This window comes from Heloderma suspectum, chromosome 15 (genome assembly GCF_057233095.1).
Source record: "Heloderma suspectum isolate Gila_16-S chromosome 15, 16-S_ref, whole genome shotgun sequence".
NCBI lineage: Eukaryota > Metazoa > Chordata > Lepidosauria > Squamata > Helodermatidae > Heloderma > Heloderma suspectum.
In genome coordinates, this window is record NC_139472.1 from 16,257,746 (window position 1) to 16,271,814 (window position 14,069).

Here is a 14,069-nt window from a genome sequence, read left to right on the forward strand (position 1 = left end):
TGTGCTTCTATCTGTGCTTCTACCTGGCTACCTGTGCTTCTACCTGTTCTTCTACCTGTGCCTCTACCTGGCTTCTACTTGGCTACCTGTGCTTCTACCTGTGCTTCTACCTGGGTACCTATGCTTCTACCTGTGCCTCTACCTGGCTTCTGCCTGGCTACCTGTGCCTCTACCTGTGCTTCTACCTGGCTACCTGTGCTTCTATCTGTGCTTCTACCTGGCTACCTGTGCTTCTACCTGTGCCTCTACCTGGCTTCTACCTGGCTACCTGTGCTTCTACCTGTGCCTCTACCTGGCTTCTACTTGGCTACCTGTGTGTCTATCTGTGCTTCTACCTGGCTACCTGTGCTTCTACCTGTGCCTCTACCTGGCTTCTTCCTGGCTACCTGTGCTTCTACCTGTGCTTCTACCTGTGCCTCTACCTGGCTTCTACCTGTCTATCTGTGCTTCTACCTGGCTTCTACCTGGCTACCTGTGCTTCTATCTGTGCTTCTACCTGGCAGAATCCTTGCCCATTGATCTGCTTGATCCCAGTGGTGGGCAGGTAAGAGCCTCAGGATAAAGGGTTTGCCCCTTTCTTCCTTATAGGGCGATGACTAAATTGGGTTTTGTGGCTCAGAAAAGCCTGTCCCATGTCAGACCGACGGAGGCTATGAAAAAGGGGCTGCTTTATGCCACAGGGCGGCCTTTCCAAATCGCACATATTGCCTTGCTGGATCAGGCCCAAGGCTCATCCAGCTCAGCTTCCTGTCACCAGCAGTGGCCTCTGGAAGCCGTGGAGGCAACAACGGTCTCCTTTGTGCCCCAGCATCGGAAAACACAGCTATACCGCCACGGGACATGGAGGTTCCATTCTGAACGGCTCCAACTCATAGCTGCCACCCTGAAGACAAGATGGATAAAACTGCCTTGTCCCGGTGATGGTGAGTCAATGCACACACATTTCTTTTGTGTGCAACACCGAGTTCCTCTGAGGAACTCGAGGTAGTGTGTGAGTGATTCGCCTCTCCTGCCACTCTGTTTTGTCCTCACAGCCCCGTCAAGTCGGTTAGGCTGAAGGACAGTGGCTTGATCAAGGCTATGCAGTGAGCTTCATGGCTGAGGGGGGACTTGGACCCGGGTCTCCCCAATCCGAGTCTGGCCCTCTAACCGTGACATGACAGCAGCCACCTGAATGGACTTGCTGTGGCAGTTGCGTGAATTTTAGCACTGCGCTGAAAATGTGTGTGTGTGTGTGTGTGTTTTACCTTTCTCATTCCATTTGATAGAACAGAAATGGCTTTCAAAAAGAAATTCAAAGGAGGAGAAATTTCGGAGACATTCTCCAGGGTTGGGTTTGGGGTTCTTGGGCTTACCTTACTCATGAGGTGTCTGAGGAGTGAGCATGACTGTCCTGTCTGTCATTGTACAATAATCTCTGTGGCCCCCTGCAGCCTCCCTGGCTTCCCACACTTCAGTTCAAACCATCATGAGGCCATTCCTCCCATGGGGCTTTTTCAGTTCAGGAAGTGCAGGTGGCCTGGGAGGCTGCAGAGCCGTGGGAACATGTGTCAGAGAGAGAGAGAGAAAACACACACAGCACCCTCAGCCACCTCGCAGTGACTAGGTAAACTCAAAAAGACCACCCAAAGAAATTCAAAACTGCCTCAGAAAAGTGGAAGCTTCAACACAGCGGATGCTGTTGCCACCTACAGAAGCAGCAAATTAAACTCAAAACCCTCAGGAAAAAAAGAACAAACGTGTGCTATAACACCTGCCAATAGTGAGCCCTCTCTGTGAGAAACTGTTGGAGAATTTCTCCTCCCCTAGGAGAAATTCAGTGAAATTGTCCCCACCATTTCTCTGCCACAAATAGGCTGGAGAATTTTGAGAGGCCCTTTGCACACAGCTCTGGTGAATTTACAGGTTCTTTTCTCAGCCCAAAGGGCTGTATAATCCCTGTTACATCCACTGGTAGAGTGCCCTTCTGTGGCTGGCAGCTTAGACCCAATAACAGTTGGCTTTCTCTGAAGATCTTAAGAATCATAGACTCGTAGGGATGGAAGGGGCCTATAAGACCATCGAGTCCAACCCCCTTATCAATGCAGGAATCCAAGTCAGAGCATCCCTGACAGATGGCTGTCCAGCCTCATCTTGAATGCCTCCAATGTGAGAGAGCCCACCACCTCCCAAGGGAATGGGCTCCATTGTCATATTGCTCTAACAGTCAGGAAAGGTTTTCCTGGTGTTCAACTGGAAACTGACTTCCTGTCACTTGAGCCCATGATTCCGTGTCCTGCTCTCTGGGATGATTGAGAAGAGGTCCTGGCCTTCCTCTCTGTGACAACCTTTCAGGTACTTGAAGAGCGCTCTCCTATCTCCCCTCCATCTTCTCTTCTCAAGGCTAAACATACCCAATTCATAGAATCATAGAATAGTAGGGTTGGACAGGACCTATCAGACCATCGAGTCCAACCCCCTGCTCAGTGCAGGAATCCAAGTCAGAGCTAGGGATGGCAGAGAATTCCCCATGGATCTCGGGGAGGCTGAATGCCAGTGCATTTGGCCCCCCAAAATCTGTGGCGGAATGGCCTGGCCCCCCTGCCCCCCCTGCAGATCCCCCCAGGACGAGACTTACCTGGGGCGGATCTTCCGGGTGGCGGCAGCTCTGGTGGCAGCTTTGGCAGCGGCGGCGGCAGCGGGTCTTCCAACCAGCTGCCACTGCCGCCATTTGCAGTTTTTGCGGCGGCTATGGCCGCCGCCATTTGCATTCCTTATTTTGGGCTGTCTTACTCTACATAAATAATTACGTAGACGAAGACAATGAAAATAAGGGGAACGCAAATAGCGTCCACTATGCTATTTGCATTCCCCTTATTTTCGCCGTCGTAGTCTACATAAATATTTATGTAGATTAAGACGGCCAAAAAGAAGGAACGCAAATGGCGGTGGCCGTAGCCGCTGCCATTTGTGTATGCGGGTGTTTTTTTGGTTTTTTTTTACCCAGAGCCCTCTGCAGCCGGAAATCCGGCTGCGGACGGCTCTGGCCTGGCTGGGCTGGGCCTGGCCGGCTGGCCGCTGAGGATTCCGGGGGGGAGGAACGGAGCGCCTCCCCCCCGGCCAGCATTCCAGGGGGAGGGACGGAACTCCTCTCTCCCCATCAGCATAATCCACGAAAGGTAAGTGGTTTTCGTACATCCCTAGTCAGAGCATCCCTGACAAGTGTCTGTCCATTCTTGTCTTGAATGCCTCCAGCGTGGGAGAGCCGACCACCTCCCTAGGTAACTGGTCCCATTGTTGTATTGCTCCAACAGTCAGGAAGTTGTCTCAGGAACCTCCTCTCATGCATTGAAAGAGCACATGAGGAGGGCCACGGAGCCATGTAGACTAGAAACACCCCCACCCCCGTTGCGTGCCAGCCCGGGCCATTTCTCTAGCCATCATTCCTCGTAGCAGAAACACATCCATACCATCTACATCTTCACATTCTGTGGGAAAGGGCTTTCCATGTGCGCTGAGGTGCTTGATTCACATGGAGAGCTCTTTCCCATTTGCTTCTGAATATACAGATGGCAGGGAAGCTTTTCTGCGGTGGGTATCTGGGGGCGTGGTGGTGGTGGTGTTGTGTGTAGGTGTGTGTATGGGGGTGGCTAGTCTGCATGGCCCCATGACACCCCTCACAAATTCTCTCAATGCATGGGGGTGGGCATGCTCATGTGAATCTCCCTCATCAGATCAATATGTGGAGGTCAGGGGAAGGACCATCAGACATAATCCCTCCTCTGTGTGTTGATCTAGCCATCTGTATAGGCAAGGACAAACTTCCCTGGTGTTGGGGTGGGGCGTGTCCACCCATGCTTGGGTCTTATCCAGCAGCCGCCCCTCAAATCTTAGCTGAAGTGTGAACAAAGGCATTCAGGGGCAGTCCTAAGCTTTCCAAGTATGGGCTGAGCTTTTGGGGGTGGGGAACACAAAGAGTGCATTATCACCGGGTTTATGCTCTTAGCAGCATGAACGCGGCGATTATTTTAAGTGACAAACTTCTAAAGTCCTAATGGAGAGAGCCGTCCACTAATCTCCTGCTCAGGTCAAGGCTTTAGTGAGCAGGGTTACAACACAATGATTTCTTTTGCAATCTCTGAATTACATCTGGGTGAAGGGGAAGTGATGTTGTAATCAGGTCTTGTTCGTTTCGCTGCGTTAGGCAGGTCTTTAACAAGGGCTATTCCTCCCTCCTCCTAAAGCTACTTTTTCTGCCAAGCATTCCTCTGATTCCCTTTTCTAGCATTTCTCACCAAGGACTGGACATCTGGACAATTGCACAAGGTATAACGAAGAAAACAAGTTCTACAAGTCCCCCTGCCTCTCTCTCTTGACCCCAGAGGTGTGGGCAAAGTGGAAGTTGTGGCATCCAATTTTACATGAGGAAAAAAAAAGGGCTTTTTAAGGTGTGCAGCTTGCTCTTTAGACCTTACGGTTTTAAAACATTGTGAACCGCCCAGAGAGCTTCGGCTATTGGGCGGTATAGAAATGAAATAAATAAATAAAACATTCATGTTTTTTGGCATGGTAAAACCATGCTGCATCACATCTATTTGAATCCCCTGGTATCAGACGTACAGCTGCAGTTGGGATGAATTGGAGGCCATTATGGTCAGAAAAGCAACCTATAAATCAACAACAGCGCAGTAATCTCAAAGTAATAATAAGATCATCTCAAACTGGCCTTGAGTCGCCATAAACAGTAACATCCTTTTCAAGGTTGTGGCTGTCTGCTTCGATGCCGCACGAGGAGAGCATGGAAGCCCAACTGGGCATCTTCCATCACACTATGTGTAGACTGCTAGATAGTTGCAAGACTGAATCCTACCATTCTCCCCCCCCCTTCAAAAAAATAATACTGTGGGGACCATTTCAATGTAGCTGTTGGGAGGGAACCCGGTGTGTTTTATTTCAGCAAATGTTGAGAAGCAAAGTTTACCCAAAATCTCTTGCAATCCACCATACTGGGGATCCCTCTAGTGGTGACTGGTGGCTTGTGCTGCAATTGTAGCTTTGATCACTACAGGCCTGTTTCCAACATTACATTTCTTTCTAGGTTGGGAGCTGCTTTATTCCTGGTCATACTATTTCTCGATCTAGCCTAGGATTGTTTACTCTGATTGACAGTAGCTCTCTGGCATTTCAGGCAGAGATCTTTGCTATCACCTGCTACGTGACCCCTTTTAAACTGGAGATACCATGGACTGAGCAAAGGATATTCTGCATATGAAGCATTAGCTCCACCACGGACCTATGCTCACTCCTGAGAAGATGCCTTATATTGAATCCAATCATTAGGATATTTAGCTCACTACTATGTACTCTTTGGGAGCAGTTCTCCAGTCTCCAGGGCAGGGTTGGAGACTTTTGGGAGTTGTGCATATGTGGTGTGTGTGTGTGTGTATGCGTGCGTGCGTGCATTCACCCCCTGGAACATCCTGGGGGCCACACACTGGCCTTGTAGGGATGTCGGAGAAATCTGCAGCAAAATCAAATGAGTTTACATTCTATGAATCTGACCCACGGATTCCACAGCAGTCCAGCTTTTCCTGAGCTGCATGGAATTTTTTTTTTTAAAAAAAAACTTTCCGGAATTTGACACAAACTTAGTCGTAAAAAAAGACGTGAAATTAAAAAGCACTGGCCCCAAAATGCACAATTTCCCCCTAGGCTAAAGCATGAAAATGAGCATTTGGGGGAGATTTGTGGAGGGGTGGGGGGATTTGCACATTTCCATGAGTGCAAATTTGCGCAAATGTGAATTTGTGCAAATTTGGGAAATTGGGAAAACATCTGTTCCTGCCAATGAGCGGGATGATGGAATGAAAGGCTTCTGGCAATCTTTTTTGTTCCAGCAGGCCTTTGTGAATAGATAGTATGGACCGGTGAGAGAATGTGATGGATTGGTACTATTGTTTATATTTTTTTAAAAAAACTGATATTTTATACAATTCTAATATTATTGATGATTTAACTATATTTTTAACTCCTGTCTATTTTGATTTATATGTTTTAACTGTATATGTTTTTAATGATGTAAAGCCACCTTGAGTCCCAGTATTGGGGGAAAAGGTGGGATATCATCATCATGATATCCCGCTGGAAGAAATATTAACAATCTCAGATATGCAGATGATACCACTTTGATGGCTGAAAGCGAGGAGGAGCTGAGGAACCTCATGACGAAGGTGAAAGAAGAAAGTGCAAAAGCCGGGTTGCGGTTAAACCTCAAAAAACCAAGATTATGGCAACCAACTTGACTGATAACTGGCAAATAGAGGGAGAAAACGTGGAGGCAGTGACAGACTTTGTCTTTTTAGGCGCAAAGATTATTGCAGATGCTGACTGCAGCCAGGAAATCAGAAGACGTTTAGTTCTTGGGAGGAGAGCAATGACAAATCTTGATAAAATAGTTAAGAGCAGAGGCATCACACTGACAACAAAGGTCCGCATAGTTCAAGCAATGGTATTCCCCGTAGTAATCTATGGCTGTGAGAGCTGGACCATAAGGAAGGCTGAGCGAAGGAAGATCGATGCTTTTGAACTGCGGTGCTGGAGGAAAATTCTGAGAGTGCCTTGGACTGCAGGAAGATCAAACCAGTCCACACTCCAGGAAATAAAGCCAGACTGCTCACTTGAGCTTAAAGGCAAAGCTGAAGTACTTTGGCCACATCATGAGAAGACAGGACACCCCGGAGAAGATGCTGATGCTAGGGAAAGTGGAAGGCCAAAGGAAGAGGGGCCGACCAAGGGCAAGAAGGATGGATGATATTCTGGAGGTGATGGACTCGACCTTGGGGGAGCTGAGGGTGGCAACGGCCGACAGGAAGCTCTGGTGTGGGCTGGTCCATGAAGTCACGAAGAGTCGGAAGCGACTGAATGAATAAACAACAACAATCATCATCAAAATGAAGATGGAATGGATTTTACAGATTCCATACTTCCCTTCTCCCCTCCCACCAAATTTGCTGCAGCACCAGTGACAATGCTCCCAACTATTTTAGAAGGAAACAAGGCGTGTGGAGAGCTGTTCAATTCGGTATCACAAACTTTCCACATGGACTCAGTGTCCACTGCCGACAAAAAGATTTCTGCAGTCTTGGTGGTATCACTTAAAGATGGATTTGGAAAATGAAAACCATTCTCGCCCACTTTGTATGGTGCTACCCTTCGCACCTTGGAGAGCTCCTTTAGAGTTCTGACTGAAACCTGGAGCAGATTCGCCACCCCACTGACATTGGAGCTACCAGCCTCCACTGGTAAAATGGTTTGTGTCGGGCTCAGGCTCAACACCCCTAGAGCTGGTGCATGAGGTGTAAGCATGCACACTGTGCAAATGATGCCTACAAAAATTCTGTCTTTACTCAAAATAATTCTGGCATCCAGGCTAAATGTCTGCCTTTTCCACAAACAATTCCAGAAACAGGCCCAGAATTTGAAACGCCACTTTCATCCAGAGTATCTGGTCTTGTATTTTTCACTCTCTCTCTCTAGGACTTATGTGGCTGGTAACTCTGCATGCAACAATGGTGCATTGGTGGGGCTCTTGTGTCAGAGAGTCACGGAGTATGAATGTAACGTATATTGTTGATAAGAAGTCACTGTATTTATAAGAGTGCTATTCATAACAATCTGTGTATTTTAAGAAGAGAAGACTGAGGGGAGATATGATAGCGCTCTTCACATACTTGAAAGGTTGTCGCAGTGAGGAAGGCCAGGATCTCTTCTCAATCATCCCACAGTGCAGGACATGGAATCATGGGCTCAAGTGACAGGAAGCCAGATTCCGGCTGAACATCAGGAAAAACTTCCTGACTGTAAGAGCAATACGACAATGGAACCCATTACCTAGGGAGGCGGTGGGCTCTCCCTCACTGGAAGGCGTTCAAGATGAGGCTGGACGGCCATTTGTCAGGGATGCTCTGACTTGGATTCCTGCACTGAGCAGGGGGTTGGACTCGATGGCTTTGTAGGCCCCTTCCAACCCTACTATTCTATGATTCTATGAGATTTGTAACAGATGTGATTCGTTCTGTGTGTGTTGTGAGATAACTGGAGACCTGGAAAGAGGTCACATTCATTATCTCACATTCTGTTCTTCAGAATGAGGAACAAATGCTTGCACAAGTAGGTCGGTTAATTCTTAGAAGTAAAAAACCCGTTATGTCACGGGGAGACATCTTCCTTAAGGTGCTTCTGAAGTCAGTCGTAAACCTGGCTGCATTAAAAAGAGGCCCTTTCAATGTCATGAGCAGAAGCCACGACTAAGTCCCAAAAGGCCAAGATGCACAGATGTGCATTTCAGATAAAAGAACTACAGCTGTTGCTAGGATAGATGGAACAGCTAGGAGTGCTGGTATGAGCAGGTCTGACACTTAGGATGAGGTTATCAACATTGGGGTTAGAAAAGGCAAGGGTTTGGTCTGTTTAGGAGGGAGTTCCTGGGAGAATGAGGAGCCCCCCAAACATGGTTACCTAAGCTCTGCTAACTATGTTTGCCAGACAGGTAACTATAAGATCTTAATGATGATGGCTTTGTTGGTTGGAAGAGAACTTGGAGGGAGCAATCCTACGGCCGCTACTCAGCAGCTTCCCCTGCTCCGAGGTCCCACAGCTAGACAGCCAATTTTGGCTGTCTAGCTGTAAATGCAGGGTGGCTGAAGCGCGGAGGGGATGATCCTCTCTGCGCTTCTCCTGCCCTGTGTTGGATAGGCGGCCGCCTACCCCAATAGGATTGTGCCCTAATTTTACTAAGAAATATGCTGGCTACACTTTCTGTTATGCATCATCCTAATTGCATTATAGGTAGTAATGTGTTTTGCTTGTTTTATCCTTCCAGAGTTTTGTTATTCTCTAATACTGTTTGAGCAATAAATGTATATTTTGTGGTGCCACGTCATGCTATTTGGCTTGAGAAGTGTTTCAGGGACCACAGCTCATATAAATTAATTCGTGGAGCCCCAAACACTCAGCTGAGATTTACACATCTGTCCCTATAGCCGCTGTTTTCTTTCTTGGTCAGGTGAGTCATGGACACACTTGTTCAAGGGAGAGAAGCAAGCTAATCGGATGGAGGGGGAATGGGTCTGCCATCTCAGGAGTCGGGCATTTCTGCCTTCCACGCCCAGTGATGGCTAATATGGACCACTGCAGCTGTGGACCAGCCGTAGGTTTAGTTTGGCAGCATGCTGGATATTCCTTCAGTCTTTAAAGTGAGGGGCGAGCCATTTGCGGCCTTCCAGTGTTTGGGCCTGCAATTCACACTGTCCCTCACCACTGGCTATGCTGGCTAGGGCTGATGGGAGTTGTAGTCCAAAACATCTGGAAGGACACAAGTAACCTACCCAGACTTTAGGACATTCCTTCAGCCTTCAGGGGTGGGCAGCCTTTTTGCTCATCCCCCCCCTCACACATTCTCTCTCTCTCTCTCTCTCTCTCTCTCTCTCTCTCTCACACACACACACACACACACACACACCACCACCACCACCACCACCTCCCCCCTCTCTCTCTCACACACACACACCTCTTCACCTGTCTCTCTCTCTCTCTCTCTCTCTCTCTCTCACACACACACACACACACACACACACACATTTCACCTCTCTCTCTCTCAGACACACACACACACTTCACCCCCCCTCTCTCTCTCTCACACACACACACACACTTCACCTCTCTCTCTCTCTCTCTCTCTCTCTCTCTCTCTCACACACACACACACACACACACACACACACTTCACCTCTCTCTCTCTCTCTCTCTCTCTCTCATACACACACACACACACACACACACATTTCACCTCTCTCTCTCTCTCTCTCTCTCTCTCTCAGACACACACTCACACTTCACCCCCCCTCTCTCTCACACACACACACACACTTCACCTCTCTCTCTCTCTCTCTCTCTCTCTCTCTCACACACACACACACACACACCTCCCATTTCCTCATAGGAGGATGGGAATGCACCTCCCCCTACTACACAGCTGATTGGTGTTGGGGACAGCTGGAATCAACCGGGGAGCAGAGATGTCCGTGGGTTGTCCACACACATTTTAAGCGATATAAGAGGTTTTAAGGATTACGACTTAATGACGTGGCAACAAAGTATGGTTTGTTTTCCAACACGGTGTACCCAGTACTCAGCAAAGCTCTTTATTTCTGTACAACGGATCCAGTCCTGTGATCTCCATTGCAGCATTTCCCTGAAGAGTACCGGAGTGTCATGAGCACACCAGGAGGTTTTTTGTTGGTTTGTTTGTTTGGAAATTGTGTCCTTCTGTGTTCTTCTTCCCCAACCAGCCTTCTCGACAAAAGATCAGTCATTATGGCATCATCTGATTTCTGCCTGCTTGAATAATTGTCTCTTACTTCTCCTTTTTGGGTGGGTGGGGGTGTTATTAGCAGGACTTATTGCCTTAGGGAACACTGGCGTGTTTGACGCTGCTCCCTAAACCAAGTGGTCCTTGTTCAGACCAAACACTAGGCCTGCTGTGCAGTTTCTCCCACCTCCTTGGGACAATTAGCCTGAGGTGAAAACTGTGGTGCCAGGTGGCCTTGCATGGCTCCAGTTCTAAAAAAAACATCACAGGGAAACACACAGAAGGGGCTCTGAAGTGCTGCCAGGGCTGCAAAGCCCTCTCTGGCTACAACAGTTGGCCATCCGATCCCCCCAATAATCCGTATTCCTTGCGTTCTTGTTTACCTAACCAGCGTTGGCAACTTTGTCCCCAGCCATGGCAGCTGGGCGAACATCTGAGCATAGTGAAAAGGATTCTGGGTATTGCCAGTTCTGGACAAGCCTGAGTCATGAATGACCTCTTTGTCTTTATCTATCAAGCTCACACCATCCATTTCAAACATTTCCCAGCATTTACCTCACAGTAAGTTGTGGATGAAATGTAATAAGGCCCTTAACTCCCCCCCGCCCAAACCCCCTATATTGCAGGACCAAGAATCAGTCTGGAAACAGGAGTTATTTCTTGCAAAGGTATTCAGGGGACAATGTTTACAATACCACAGTTCCATGTTCACCACCTCTGCTACGAAAAAACTTCCACAGGTTAATTCATTAGTTTAAAATGTCCAGTTTCTATTTTTGTAGCAATTGTTTTTTATCCATTGCCGGAAGCCGCCTTGCCAAGACATTATTGTTAAATGTGGGATATAAATATTTAAAATAAATAAACTTGTGTAATGTGTTAGTGCAACTTAGTTCCCCCTGCCCCCATCCATTCGGATTGTGCAGAGGAACTGGAAAAATCTTTTGTTAGATTTTAAAGGCACACCTAACTCGCTGTGTGATCCCTTTGAATCCCATAGTTGCTCTGGTAGGGTGTTTGCAAATTTGTCTAAAAATTGAGCATAGGCAATGTTGACTCTGGGTAGGGTTTCCCTTGCAATATGTTGGAAATGAGATCACTTACCATTAGGAATGGATGAATCATTAGTTCCATTTGAATATTTTTAACTGCAGATTCTTTCCATCCCATCTAAAATTTCTGAACACACACACACATACACACACAATTGGACTAAAATGCATAAGCCTTTTGATGCAGACTTCTAATGTGTGTATTTTTGCATGCAATTTCCCCAAATATATGCATTTGTTTTCTTTTCACAAACTCCCCCCCCCCCCATACATGCATTTAGAAGTGCTATTTCCCCTTTGGTATACAGTTTCCCCCAATGTGTGCATTTTTTTAAATACAGAAAACTGAATCACACAATTCTCAGAAGTGCAAACACCAAAGAATAATTGTATCTGGACATGCAAATTTGGTATATTCTTTTTTTTTTTTTTAAATGAACGAAACAAAATTCTCACCCATCTGTACTTACCATCACTGAAGCTTTGCAAGTGTAGAACATGGATGAATATGTTAATGTACCCGTTGATTTATTTCAAATATATTTGAGATGTGAAAACCATGCTGAATGAAAACAGCACTGATTGAATGGATCTCTACAGAGTAGAGTTGTTGGATGTTGTAGGAAGAAGATCATGCTTGCGTATTAACACACTTGAAAAGATAACTGGGAGCCTTTCTTTATGAGGCATTGCTTGTGTGCTCGAAATTCCTCACTCACAGTAGTTTGTGGGTGCTTTGCATGACGTCGTCAGTCTCTAGGGCCTCTCCCATGCTTTACAGGCATTATAGTGTCTTTCTTTTTCCGAATGAGGAAAGTCTCGTATTTCTGTGAATGGCGGCATGAAACTCTGGTGTGTTTGTGCAATTCTGTGATACCACAGCACCACCTAGGGTTGGATAATGGAACGTATTGGAAGACAGAGAAAGAAAAACCCTGTTTCAGAAAAACATCTATTTCTGTTTTATTGACTATTCTAAAGCCTTTGACTGTGTGGATCATCACAAATTGTGGCAAGTTCTTGGTGGTATGGGGATACCAAGTCATCTTGTCTGCCTCCTGAGGAATCTATATAACGACCAAGTAGCAACGGTAAGAACAGACCACAGAACAACGGGCTGGTTTAAGATTGGGAAAGGAGTACGGCAGGGTTGTATACTCTCACCCTACCTATTCAACCTGTACGCAGAACACATCATGTGATGTGCTGGGCTTGATGAAGCCAAGGCTGGAGTTAAAATCGCTGGAAGAAACATTAACAATCTCAGATATGCAGACGATACCACTTTGATGGCTGAAAGCGAGGAGGAGCTGAGGAACCTCATGACGAAGGTGAAAGGAGAAAGTGCAAAAGCTGGGTTGTGGTTAACCCCAAAAAACCCCAAGATTATGGCAACCAGCATGATTGATAACTGGCAAATAGAGGGAGAAAATGTGGAGGCAGTGACAGACTTTGTCTTTGTAGGCGCAAAGATTACTGCAGGTGCTGATTGCAGCCAGGAAATCAGAAGACGTTTACTTCTTGGGAGGACAGCAATGATGAATCTTGATAAAATAGTTAAGAGCAGAGACATCACACTGACAACAAAGGTCCGCATATTTAAAGCAATGGTATTCCCCGTAGTAACCTATGGCTGCAAGAGCTGGACCATAAGGAAGGCTGAGCAAAGGAAGATCGATGCTTTTGAACTGCGGTGCTGGAGGAAAATTCTGAGAGTGCCTTGGACTGCAAGAAGATCCAACCAGTCCACACTCCAGGAAATAAAGCCAGACTGCTCACTTGAGGGAATGATCTTAAAGGCAAAGCCGAAGTACTTTGGCCACATCATGAGAAGACAGGATACCCTGGAGAAGATGCTGATGCTAGGGAAAGTGGAAGGCCAAAGGAAGAGGGGCCGACCAAGGGCAAGATGGATGGATGATATTCTGGAGGTGACAGACTCGACTTTGGGGGAGCTGGGGGTGGCGACGGCCAACAGGAAGGTCTGGCGTGGGCTGGTCCATGAAGTCACGAAGAGTCGGAAGCGACTGACCGAATAAACAACAACAACAATTGGCAATTTGGTCTCTAGTTCCTCTGCCTTTTCTAAACCCAGCTTGTACATCTGGCAATTCTTGTTCCATGAATTGCTGGAGTCTACCTTGCAAGATCTTGAGCATTACCTTACTGGCATGTGAAATAAAGGAAACAAATTGCCCGCCCCCAATATATTTGCTGGGCACAACTCCAGTTGGCTTAAACCTTTGTCACCAAATACTCCCCTCCACCTACACACCTCATTCGAGCAGATTTGCAGCTTGTAAGAACAGCCACCACCTACAAATTAATGTTGGAATTGGGGGAGGAAACAAGTTGCCCACCCCCAATTCCAACGTTAATTGATAGGTGGTGGCTGTTCTTACAAGCTGCAAATCTGCTCTAATGAGGTGTGTAGGTGGAGGGGAGTATTTGGTGACACAGGTTTAAGCCAACTGGAGTTGTGCACAGCAAATATTTTCTCCTGACCAGCAGAACTAGTCTTCCCTGAGCCTAGGACAGGTCTAGGGGTGGACGAAAGTCACCTGTCCTCGAAGGACGTTCGCGGTGGGGGGGAGGCGCTTCGCTGGTCCCCCCGTGAAGTTCAGGCCGGGGGGGGAGGCTTCCTGCCTCGGCCCGGCCGAAATTCAGGC